We start from the raw sequence: 13,058 nt of genomic DNA on the forward strand, positions 1-13,058 counted from the left end.
ACTCAAGTTTTATGGCACTAGCATGTCTCTTGGTACTTCTGATACATATGGGTTAACCAAACATAAATGATGGATTAAGATAGCCATCTCTGTTTCCATTAGATGCAGTGCTGAGCATAGTTGCTTCATGATGTGGACACCAAACTTTAACAATGTTCAAGTGAGGGGATTGGATGGTGGCACACTTAGAGTGGCTCTCAACAGAATATTCTTAGAAATATGTTTTTATTTTGCACCTGACAATTTAAAGTCAACATTCAGTGCCAAGGCAGAGAGCAGTGTGCCTTTAATGTAGCAACTACAGACCAGAGTTCACGTCCCTTCACAGACCTGCAATTAAATAGTAAATGGACTTGCACTTGTAAAGCCCTTTTCTAGTCTTCTGACCCCTCAAAGCGCTTTCACACTACTTGTCACATTCACCTATTCACTCACGCATTCATACACTGGTGGCCAAGGCTACCATACAAGGTGCCATCTGCTATTCGGTTAAACATTCACTCGCACTCACACAACAACGGCACAGCCATTGGGAGTAATTTGGAGTTCAGTATCTTGCCCAAGGATATTTTGACATGTGGACTGGAGAAGCCAGGGATCAAACCGCTGATCTTCTCATTAGTGGTGACCAGCTTTACCTCCTGATTTGAATTATATTAACCATAACCATGACCATTCCCTTACCTTTGCTTGATAGGGAACCCAGTAGGGTCAAAATGTTGGCTTTTTCAGTCAAAAAATATTGAGGGAGCACAAATCCAGTGCACCAAATGACTTTTTTCTGTCCTTTAGTTTTACCAAGTGTTTATTTGTAACCATAACAAAGTATTTACTTTAACATAAACCAGGATCTTAAATAAAACTAACCAAGTTGTTTTTGTTCCTAGACCCAACCTAAAGATTACTAACCTAAATTTCAAACCCTACTTACCCTGCTTAAATATGACCACCTTACACACAAAAAAACCCCCAAAAACCTGGATAAAATGGCTTTATTCTTTAACAGTGATTTATGATGTTTTTAGAAGTCAAAGATGCTGGAGTAATGATGTTGTCCTATGCTCCCCAGGGGTATCAGATCAGAAAACGCTTTATTGGTAGATCTGAAGGAAAATTACAAATGACGCATTTAGTCATTTTATTTCAAGCACTTGCTCTCAGCCTTACCACAGCAGCCTTTTGAGAATTTTGCGTGAGGAGAATATTTAACAACATAAATAAACTCACTGCCATTGACTGTAATTCAAGGTTTTGCAAAAATGCCGAAATTTAACCTTCAGTGATAGGGTTGATTTTAGAGAGGTACTACATTAATTGACTCAGAATTATGGCAGCTGAATCAGATTTGGCTGTTAAATACAAATATTCAAAGATTTGTTTTGTTTTCCGTATAAAGTTTAAATGTTTGAATTGGGGACGTCAGCTTGATGTAATAAAGTAAACAAGCTAACAGCACTAACGACATGTTGCATAAGTGCAACATTATTTTTTCCAACACTACATATAAAAAAAAGCCAGAAAATGGATTGCATTAAGTTGCTGTGTGCTGTAAATTCACCACTTCTAAGCAGACGGTCTTTGCACATTCCTTCTCTGTACTGCTGCCTGTAAGTCAGCAGCCCTCTGTATAGCGTGAAAATCAAAAGCAACTACTCTGCAGCAAAATCTGCGGACCAAAACATCCCTAGAAGTATACTGCACAGAAAAAACAACTGCTTGACTTGAAGCAATCTCAGTCGACTGAGTGTCTCAGACCGTTCAATCGAATCTCCAAGTTTCAAGGTGCAGCCCTAATTGATACCCTTTGAAATTTTAAACATGTTGAATATTACAAATTGTGTCTTGGATTTTAACATGCGATAGCCCAAGAAACCCATTTGCAGGGACCCAGTTTTGTTGTAATTTGGTTAATTACATATTTATTTAGGGATATCCACCATGAAAATGTTGACAAGACATGTATTCATGTAAGATGAGCCTTCAGAGAGCAGTTAATTCATACAATAACCAAAATGTAAAATGAAACGGTTTTAGAGGAACTTATGTTCTGGAATCATTACTTGGAAAAAATAACTCCTTACCAGTGGAGAACCCAGGAAGTCAATGTTTTATCCAATAACTAGTTTGAGCATGTCATACCCTGTAAAACAACAAAAAAAAACCCAAAATGATATGGTATTTCTGTTATAATATAGATGATAAAAAAGTAGGAAAATATAAGTGAGCTTTACACGTGCTGCTTCGCAGATTTTTCTTTAGATTTCTTTAGATGTTTTTCTTTGGATAGAGCTGGGCAAACTGTTTTCCCTTTTCCAGTCTTGATGTTGGGATAAACACCTGTCTGCTGGCTGTACCTTCATTTTTAAAATAGAGAGTCTATAGAGATCTATAGCTAGATCTTCACATCTTTCTCTCAGTAAGAAAGCGAAAAGGTACATTTTCCCAAATGTCCAGCTACTCCTTTGAGCCCTTGTAATTAGAGCTGATGTACTGGTGCATATTCTGACACAAATCTGGTAATAATCAAATTACCACAAACCAACGGACACACAATGAATATGGAGTCCACAGGCAAGATGGGAAAAATGTGCGCTTGAGATGAGGCAGAATTAAAAAGAATTAAGGACTGTCAACCGTGCTCTGTCTGGCTTGGGAAGTCCTTAAATCTTGTAGGTGAGGCTATCCGTCTCTGTCCACAGCCTCAACAAGAGAAAGATCGATGCATTCACTAAATGTGGTCTTGAGAAATCTGCAGGAAATGATTAAGAGTGATAAATGGGGACACAGGATTTTTTGCAGGACCGACTTTCATGTGACATCCATTATACTAGCAGTGGCAAAAATTGGCTTTTCAAAGCACACGGTGGCAGCGGCTTAAGCAATCTGTGTAAACTCTTAGCACATTCCTGCTTGTGTCTTTGAAGCAGACAGAAAGAATATTGTCTTTGAAGCTATTATCTTAAAAAAAAAACATGCCGACAATAATAAGAGCTCTATGATGAAAGTTTCATTGAGTGCAAAAATCTCTTAGCTAATTAGGGAACAATTTTTCACATTCGTTAAAGCATGAAAATGCTATAAGTGCACGTTTTTTTTTTTTACCTAGATGCTGACAATTGAAGCAAGTGACTTAGTTATCACAGAAGTTTAATGCAAAATGCTTAAGTTGACAGCATATGTGTCTGTTTTGCTAGCCTTTCTTTATACATAATCAGGTGCTTAGAAACAAGGGCTAACTCTAAATGCAGCTATGTATGAAGAGAAACAGACAGTCTGTATCCCCTTTCTGTTGTTCAAATGGAGTCTTTGATACTAAGGATGGATGCCTATAGGGGACACGTTTGTCACATAGTCACTGTGTTCCTTTACAAGAGATCAAACTAACTCTAAAGAGATGTAGAGGGACCAAACCAAGTTGTCAAACCTCAAGAGAAAGTGCAGTACCTGTAGCAGAGACAGTGCTTCAAAGCGAGCTCTCCACTTATGAGGATAAGTTGATACAAGCTTTTAGGGTACTGTCCTGCTGCAGCATCCTCTTTTCATTTTTTAATCAAAAAGTGATTGTAGTGCTGTGTAACAAAGTATTTTGGAATGTCACTCACTTGTTTTTTTATAAATTGATCTTTGAAGCACGTAATATAAAAATAATCTGTCTAAAGCAGTGATGCTCAACTAAGGGCATGCAGGCCAAATCTGGCCCCCGATAGGGTGCCGGATAGCCCCCCAAATTATTTCCTAATTCACAATAAAAATAGAATGAATCACACTGGGAATAGTTTTAGCACTTTTACTATATATGAGGTGCCAGAGAGCATAAAACAGCATCAAAACAGAGCTTGTTTATCAAGAAAGAGTCAGTGGCGGATCCCCTGCACCCCCTGACAGAGGTCCTAACTAAGCCCTCTGTTCCAAAATCCTAGAAATTTCCTTAAGTCCTAGAAACGTCATAAAATCCTGAAAATGCGCTTAAGTCCTAAAAATGTTCAAAATCCTAGAAATGTCCTCAAGTCCCTGAAATGTTCTGAAATTCGAGAAATGTGCTAAAATCCCAGAAATGCCCTTAAATCCTAGAACTGTCCTTAAATCCAGGAAATGTGCTAAAATCATGGAAACATCCCAAAAACCTAGAAATGTCCTATAGTCCAAGAAATGTACTTAAATCCTAAAATGTCAAACAATCCTAGAAATGTCCTAAAATCCTAGAAACATATATAGGGCTGCTATGACTGGCCAGTGGCCTCCTGTCATTTTGCAAAAGTGCCCCCCAGCAAACCAAGTTGAGCACCTCTATAGCCGTTGTGTCTTCTGGTTTTGATAGTGTTAAAATTTGTAATAGAAAACATATGCCCTCCTTCAGCCTTTAGGGGAAGGGCACGTTCTTGTGGACATATTAATTCTCCAGCCAGATAGCTGGGCTTGATTGATTCAAAGTCTATTCTTAGTTGGCATTTAGCTTAGCACTAAATGATTTTCAGCTCGAACTGTCTCTCTGTCTCCGTTGGCCTCTCTTTTCCACTATTTCCCCTCTTTTGTGTTTCTGTCTTTCTCCCTTAGTGGCTTTTTCTCCCTCCATTTCCCCCCTCCCCTGTCTTCCCTCACCTCATCCTCTCTGTCTTGCTCCCTAATTACATATCTCTCCCCTTTCCTTATCTCCCCTCTCCTCCCTCCATCGCCCCTAATTCCTCTGAGTAAAAAGCCATGGTCTGCATTCTGGCTGGCTGAGAACAGCTGCCTCTCCAATTGCTCAGGCATGGAGATCTTGTTACGGAGCTGGACAAACGACTTCTTAGTTAGGCCGTCATGAGTGCACAACTCTTTGACTCTCCTTTTAGAAGTTTGGGGCAAAACAGTTTGCAGGTTCTTCCCGTGATTGACACAAGTGACTACAGAGAAAAACTATTCCACGTTAGCAAAAGCTTTTAATATTGTTTCCCTGCATTTTGTACCTGATTTGTTTCACCGTGGTTAGTTACTGTCACTACTAATTAATGGAAGCCCAATCTCTGAACAAAATGCTGTAATGCTACATGTTCATGTACACTATGCACACCTACACAAGCACTAAACTTAGCTCATTTAAGGAGTTTGATCAGGAGAGATTTCTTTTGAGTGATTCAATGAATCATTACACATTGCACAATAAAGTTAGAAATGTGAAGATTCTTAAGTAATTACATGTAATCTTGCCATCATTATTAGGGAGAAGCGATGTCATGCAGTAGAAAAGAAAGATCCCCCCTGATGGACGGATGAGCTGTGGAAAGCTGTGACATCTCATGAGTCAACACACTCTCACTCCAAACTAGTCACATGGTACTTCTCTGACAGGACCTTTTAACCTTTGATGTTTTAAGTATCCCTGTGCGTCATTTGTTTACTTACCAGGATGTTGTTATGGTGATGTCAACAAATGCACATGGTGAGGTGACATCATGGTGGGAAGACGCAGCCCTTTACCATGATTTTACAGCATGCAGAAAGCATCACAGTCCTTATGTTTACACAACAATGCAGACTGACATGATAGTTGAGAGTAGGTCACAAACAGTTAGGTTCAGGTAAAAGAGGCACATGCTAAGGTGTAAAAAACAAAAACCTAAAGCTACATATTTTACCTAAGGCTAGCCACAGGTTAGGCTTAGGCAAGTAAAGTGCCTTACTTTAGGAAATGAAACATGGGTAGGATGTACCTTAACTCATTTCACTTTATGTGACACAGTCCGTGTTTGACCCATTCACCACCCAAACCTGCCGCCCTGGACTTTTGGTCTTTATACCACCTCCTTCTTTACTCCCATCATTGCATTAACTACTTGATTGCAACCTTCCTGTGTATGGGGCATATATCTGAATTACTGGCTCGCGTTTTTGTGGCTCATATGCAAATTGCGGTGCATTACTTTTCGTAGGTGTGTGTACAAACAGTGCATGAGAACAGCCTGTATGGTTTCAGAATGATGAGGACAGTAAGAGAACAGCTAGATACAAAATAGGATAAAGCTATAAAGGAGGAGTGTTTTTGCTTGGCAACTATCCAATTTTTTCCCCAAGTGATTTTCAGATTTAAGGCATTCTGATATCTTAAATGGCTTGAAAAAATTGTGCATATAACTGCCGTAAAGGGGGAAAAAAAATTCTCAAGGGGGACCATACACCTAGATTCAGAGCCATGAATGTTTACAATGTCCAGCTACACCCCTGCTCAGTTGGAGGAACCTTTGGTAGTCGATGTGATGAAAAACAGGTGATTGGGCTGGAGGAGGGAGAGTCACATCAATTCATATTGAAATAAAAACTGACAACAGCAGACAGAGCGAGTAAGAGATTTATAAATGAATGGGAGCGTAAGGTCTTTCTGATTGAACTTTTGCTAAGCTTCGTATAAATGAATGCCTGGGAGTTACTCACTCATACTGATGTTACCTCTTCCAACCTTCCTTTGCCACTGAGAGCAGGCAGGTGCTCATTACTGGGAGATCAGGGGGTAATGCAGATGATCATGACACAGTATGGCTCGGCCATGCACAGCATGGCTGAAACGTGCCATCCCAGGCCTGTGTAAATGGCGCTTAATGGTATCTTGTCATGACAATGGAGTGTATATGATGATGACTGGTTGGAGGTTATGTACATTGTTATCAGGCAGCACCTTGATTGCTGTTAAATAAGTATTTCACTGCTGGAAAGATAGCATTTTCATTAAAATGGGCTGGTAATGCAGTAGAAAGACAAAAATGCTTTTGAAATTGGACATCTGGTCCCGGCTCAGAGGCGAGACAACTCTGTCCTGCATTTCTACGATTGTCCGTTACATACAGAACAGCGAGGCAGCAGAACAGCGCATTATTCTTGTGTTGAATAGGCAGTGTAAAAGCGGCTTAAGAGAGAGGAGTGGCTCTTTCCTCTCGATCCTCTCCTGTACACACTGTATCCCTGCTGGTGGGCATACGAAAATGCAGAAGTACTATTTGTAGTTCAAGCACCAGCTCTAGAACCAGAAAAGTTACGCTGGAAGTTGAGCAGAGACATCTGAGCGATAGTAAGATTGTAGGAATTTTGCCACAGTTCATTTACACAACCTACCCACATTATTATAACACACAGTTGACTGAAAAATGACAAAGTACCCCTTTAATAACCAAGCTGGAAAGGTACTGATTCCAGCCAGCTCGTCTAACTTGTTGTGGTAAAAGAAAATAGTTATTTGAATGCTAACAGGGCCACTGTAGTTCCAACATATAGATTACTAGAGCTAATATAATATAGTTGTTCCAACTGTTCAACCTTGGAATATTGCATGACTGCTCCAAAGTCAAAATGCCAGAAGGCTTTTCCTCCCATTCTGCCAATATGTTGTGAGTACTCCATAAGTGGTGACTTGGGGCAAAAAGGCAACATGAGGTATACAGTGTAAAGGCAGGGTACACATTTGTGCAATTCATCATCAACCCCTTGTTTCTTGCGGAAACGTGTGGGGCTTTGAAAGGTCATTTCCCAGTTAGATTGAGGAGGTTGGTGCTGATATCGCTCTCTGTGTTAAATGGCAGCAGGTTCCAAAATGAAATGGACTCTGCTGATATTTAGCTCAGACACAGAGTCCAGGTCAAGGTCAAAGAGAGCACACACACTCCCAGACACACACATACAGCGTTGACTCAGGTGAAGAAAACTGGCTTCCAGTATGTGTAATGCATATGATTTAACATCTGATATAATGACTGTTTGATCAGCTTTGCAGAATTAAATTTAAGTGAAAACTATTGGTGATAACAGGAGATCGAGCTCTTCATACTAAGAACTGACTGCCTGTGAGGTCTGTGTTACCGCATTATAAAGACGCATCAGTGAGACTATAAATCATTTATGACTTACATCCCTGCGCAGTAAAACGCCATGCTTTTTACCAGGATATTTAATACGTGTGCTTTAGGTGTCTGAGAGCTTCATGATAATTACAATAACAGTAATACGTCCTACGTACAGCGTCCATTTGTAATTTATGCAGCCTGTCAGTGCTGTTCACTTTTATATAGGTCATTCTGAGCGGCTGATTTATGAAAGCTCCAAGCGAAACTTCTTATCTGTCCAGTTTTATACCTCCATTAGGCTCTCTTTGGGTGTTATTGATGGGTCTGCAGAGATACATCATTTATGTCACTGCTTCTGACACGAGTCCTCAAGATCAAAATCTGGGGCCAAGTCGTTGCATCTCCTCTTCCTGCAACAGTCATCTCTGTTCATCTCCCTCCCCCCTTCCTTTTTCTCCTGCCTATGTATTTAGTACCCCACTCTCTTTCTCTCTTTTCACTCCTCTAGTTTATAAAGATGCACAGAGATTAAGTCTCTTAGATAATAACAATTTTAATGACCAAAAGTTATGTGCAGTGCTGGTGTGGCTTGCCAACATGGAAACAGCTGGTGGACAAACTTCAAATCCCAAATGTGTACTACAACATTTGGCACATGCTGGTTGGTTGACAAACCCCTTCCATGATTAACAGCCAGGAGTTCTTTAATTGCACATTTAGTGAAATGAATGTGTAAAATAGAATTTGAGGATTTTAATTTGTTGTTATAAGCGTCTTAAAAGACTTCATGTCATGAAAATCAATTCTGGATACAAAAGTGTGGCTTTATTATTACAACTCTGTATTATTATTATATTGTAATTCATTAATCTGTTTACTGTTCAATCGCCTTCACTTATGAACGTCCAAAGGAGGTGTTATGGTTTACTGTTACATTAATAAATGCTTTAATCCTATTACAACATTGTTTATGCGTGAAAGCTGCCATAGCCTCGCACACTGCCTGCAGCTTGCCCAAAGACTGAATGAAAACACAGGCTGTTCACTGTTTGAGACTAAACCTACTAAAAGTAATGCACCAGAATTCCCATATAACCAACATAATCATGAGTCCATTATTTGTATATAACCCATGCAATTAAAAAGGATGCCATCATGTGACCATGCGTTGACAGGAGTAACAAAGAAAGTAAAGAGCAAATCTCCGTGTAACAAGGCAGCATGGGGTGGTAGACAGATCAAACAAACACAAGACTTTAACCCAGGAGGCCGGTGTTCATGTCTCGTGTGAAACCAAGTGACCTTTGAGTTATATTTTAAGGTCTTCACCATGTTTCTTTCCCTAAATCTAATCTATGTTACCTTATGTTTTTAAACCTAACCTACCTATCTTTAAGTTCAGTACATAATGTGACCACATCATTCGTGGGGTGCTAATTTACTAGACATCATACGACCTGTTTTATGTGCATTTTCATAAGATATCATATGAACTAATACATGGCGAAAACATCACGTCCCTAAATGCCATAAACTGGAGCTTACCACTGGTTTTGTTGAATGTAGCTGTGTTGCCAAATTGGTGTGTATAGTGCAATGAAATACATGACATTGGAGAAGTATATTGCTTATTTGTATGTATATACAACATATATGTGTGGTTCTAAGTACATGTTTCTAAAGAATTACTATTGATTTAATGACCTCTGTTGTTTTGGGAAATACTTTGAGTAAAGGAGATTTATTTATTTCACATAATGTGATAACTTCACCCGATACATACATGCTGCACTATTTGTAATGGGTTTGAAACATCAGGTCCAACATAATGGAAGTGATACTGAAACTCAATTACAGCAAAGCTGTAAGATGTGGTATTCTGTTTTCCTGTGCTATGCATTTTCTTAAAAAAAAAAAAAAAAAAGAAACTAGAAAGCTGGATTTATTTTCAGTCTAGTGGCTGAAAAGGTTGCTGTATGCTGGTATTTAGTGTCTATGCTCTAGGTAGCAGTTTGCTACCTCTCTGGCTGACTCTGTTCAAGCCTATTCAAACCACACGCAGCATGCACACACTGACTATGTAATATACCAAAATCTGTATTGCCCCATCGTACTTTAGTGTGTAATTGTCTTACTTTAGCAAATGTGAAATTTGGTCAGATTTGGTTTGGTTTAAGTAATGTTCCTTTGAAGATGCTCTGCCATATTTGGAGTGAAATTACTCCCATTACATATCACTAACATGTGGAAAGTTGGAGTTGTATACGCAACCATTTTATATGGAAAAAGCAGTACCTGCTCATAAAAGCACTGTGTAGCAAGTGAAAACAGTTAAATGTGAACCAATCTTCTAACTTTAATGCAACGTCCTGTGCTGAATAATAGCTCACAACTCTGTCAGTAATCTTGAATGTCAGTTTCTCATCACTGGCCTTTGATATCATACCTGGAAGACTCACAGAAATGGTTGCTAAGTGCCGACCACTTCTAGTATGTTTTAATAAATTCTGAATATCATGGTTGACTTTTAGCATTTAGATGCACCACTCTATTACTACATGATATATATGAATTTCTCATTAGAACAATACTGCATTAACTGCTTCAAAGGGTAGATTCAATTATTTTTTTTGTTCACAGTGCCAAAAACAGTGTTTTTCTGAAAAGAACAAGCATCCAGACACTCAGGAAACACACTCAGCTATTAGATGCCTACTTATGATGGATTTCTCCTCTACAGAACATGGCCCATTCTTCTGGCTCTCAATGAACACATACTGTACAGTCACTCTGCCAGATAATTGAACGTCTTAGCCGGCAGTTCTTTGCAGGCTACACTGCCAGAATTATGAAAACACTGGTTTTCAGACAATACAGAAGAAGCTCCTGACAATACCCTCAATATAGGGGACAATGGAATAATATTACAACACAGTCACTGTACTTTTACACAAGTAAAGTGAAACTACTGGCTATGCAGAAACCTTGTCTGTGCTGCAGAGTGGGCGATGTATACACTTCATAAGTGTTTAGAGCCCAACAATTTGCTCATAGAGCTAATTTAGCTACCATTTGAAAAACAAGCTGTTAAAGAAAACCACAGGGGTAACATGATAATTGTGCATGTGCCATCTCCATCAAGCCCTCTCTGGAGCCTTTTCCAGGGTCTCCACCCTCTTACTCAGCTGGCAAAGGAAATATTAACTCACCGATACTGCAGCACACTTACTAAAACAGCAAATTGCTAATTGTCAAATTTGTTCACATGTCAGCGTATTCTAAATAGGGCTCATGAAGGGAAAAAAGCTGCCAGCTAAGCCGAGAGCTGTAGTAGAGGTGGGGCAGCAGCGGCCGTGGGACTGCTGATAGCTGCAAGCTTAGTGGGGGTGGCAGATCTCGAATAGTCCTGTTCATCGCCAGCATGGCTCTAAACAATTCAGAGAAGTCAAAAGAATCACTGAGCAGTCAGAAGAAGTGAGAACACGTTTTTTTTTTTTTTTTTTTGAACGTATCTTTGTTTCCTCCCCTGGGGGATTAAGTCCTTGAGCATCGAATGGCACAGACTTGTTAAACCGATGCGCTGCTGAACCAGAAGAGGCTGTGGAGAGGAGCTGTGAATCTGTCAACCCTGTCTTTGTCCAGGGGCATCACAAAACACTACTACATTAGGAGTTTTCAAGGCTGAGAACGAATGAAAAGGATAGTCTTATAAAAAGCAGAGGTTTTCATAAATTTGACCAAGAGACAAAATGGCTTTAATTTCTGGCATAAAGCAAACAGAAACTCAAGTCTTTTTAGACATGCCTCTAACTATGTCTTGGACACACAAGAATTTCTAAAGGTGAAACTTCAAATATTTTAGTCATTTGTAACTGTAACTACAAAAAAAGTGCTTTTACACAAGTCATTTAATCGTCACCGTTGCACATAAGAACTCCCGACTATCAATTTTAACTCTATAATTTTCACCTGAGTAATGTTACAGCCACTGTAAGTTTCATTTACAATGGTTAATTACTTTAATTTGCTGCTTGAGAACAAAAATATGGTGGTGAGTAATGCCTTTAGCTGTCTCTGTGTGTGGCTCTGTTTACACAGGATTCTAATAAAGGCCAAGATTTGGCTTCGGGGATCCATACCAGTGCTTTCCCCTTTAATAAGACAAGAAGGATGCCAATTATGGGCCCTCTGCTGCAGACTCAACTCCCAGACCTCCCCTTTAAATTGGACGCTTCAGCTGTCGATGCGTACGGAATGCCTACCCTGTCCACGTTTCACAGAACAGGAGGGAGGGACAGGAAACAAGCATTGTGGGTATACACCGAGCTGCTTGTGTTTGGAAGGTTGAAGTGAAATGTGTCATTGATTCATCATCAGTCGTCAGTGTCGGAGGCCTTGAGAGGAGTGTGGGATGTTGCAAGAGAGGAGGTAATGACTCTTTATAAACAGGATTAGGAGGACACAGACAAAGTGGAAAAGGGTGGAGGAGATGAGGGTCATCATCTATCACAGTAGATATGATTTACTGATGATCTATGGTTGCATGTTTGAATTTGCTTGCTCAGAAGGATTGAATTTTTGAACTTTACTTAGAGACAAAATGGCCGAGATGTCATGATATTTAAGCTTGCATGTAACTGAAATGGAAACTGAATGAAGATCATGTAAAGGTTATCAAGAGACTGCTGGATGGGGCAGAATATCAATCTTTTTTCAGTGTCACAGCTTTGAAGGATATGGGACGTTTTACCTTGGATGGTCTGCAATGTTCGAGCGCATACTACGATTTTCCTCTCTGATATAAGGTTTTAGAGTTCAGGTGGAATTTCAAACACTTTTTTTCATTGTTAGCATTCATGAATGACCTTCACTAGAGTCCCAGAAGCACAGGTGGGAATGAATGAATCATACCTGTGTTTACTAGAACAAATGCTCAGCAACATGTGCTGCATAGTGCTAACTGACTCACTCTGAGAAGTGGCAAGGAAAATGGACACTACAGAAATGCTTTTGAAAGATTACAAAAAGTCACAGTATGCTGTCTACACCAGCCGAACAATACAGTGGCCACATTAATGGTTTCACACAGTATGTCAAGTGCCTAAAATGTTGCAAGTATTTTCATATAAGCCCCTCGAAAATAAAGTCATAATTCCTGTTATTTTCTAGACTTTTTTTTCTTCTTTCTTCTGGAGCACTTTTTTAAAGATTACAGTGAATTACAGTTGGCAGATCATATTTTACTATTTT

The sequence above is a fragment of the Plectropomus leopardus genome, chromosome 4 (assembly GCF_008729295.1).
Source record: "Plectropomus leopardus isolate mb chromosome 4, YSFRI_Pleo_2.0, whole genome shotgun sequence".
In the NCBI taxonomy this organism is placed as follows: domain Eukaryota; kingdom Metazoa; phylum Chordata; class Actinopteri; order Perciformes; family Serranidae; genus Plectropomus; species Plectropomus leopardus.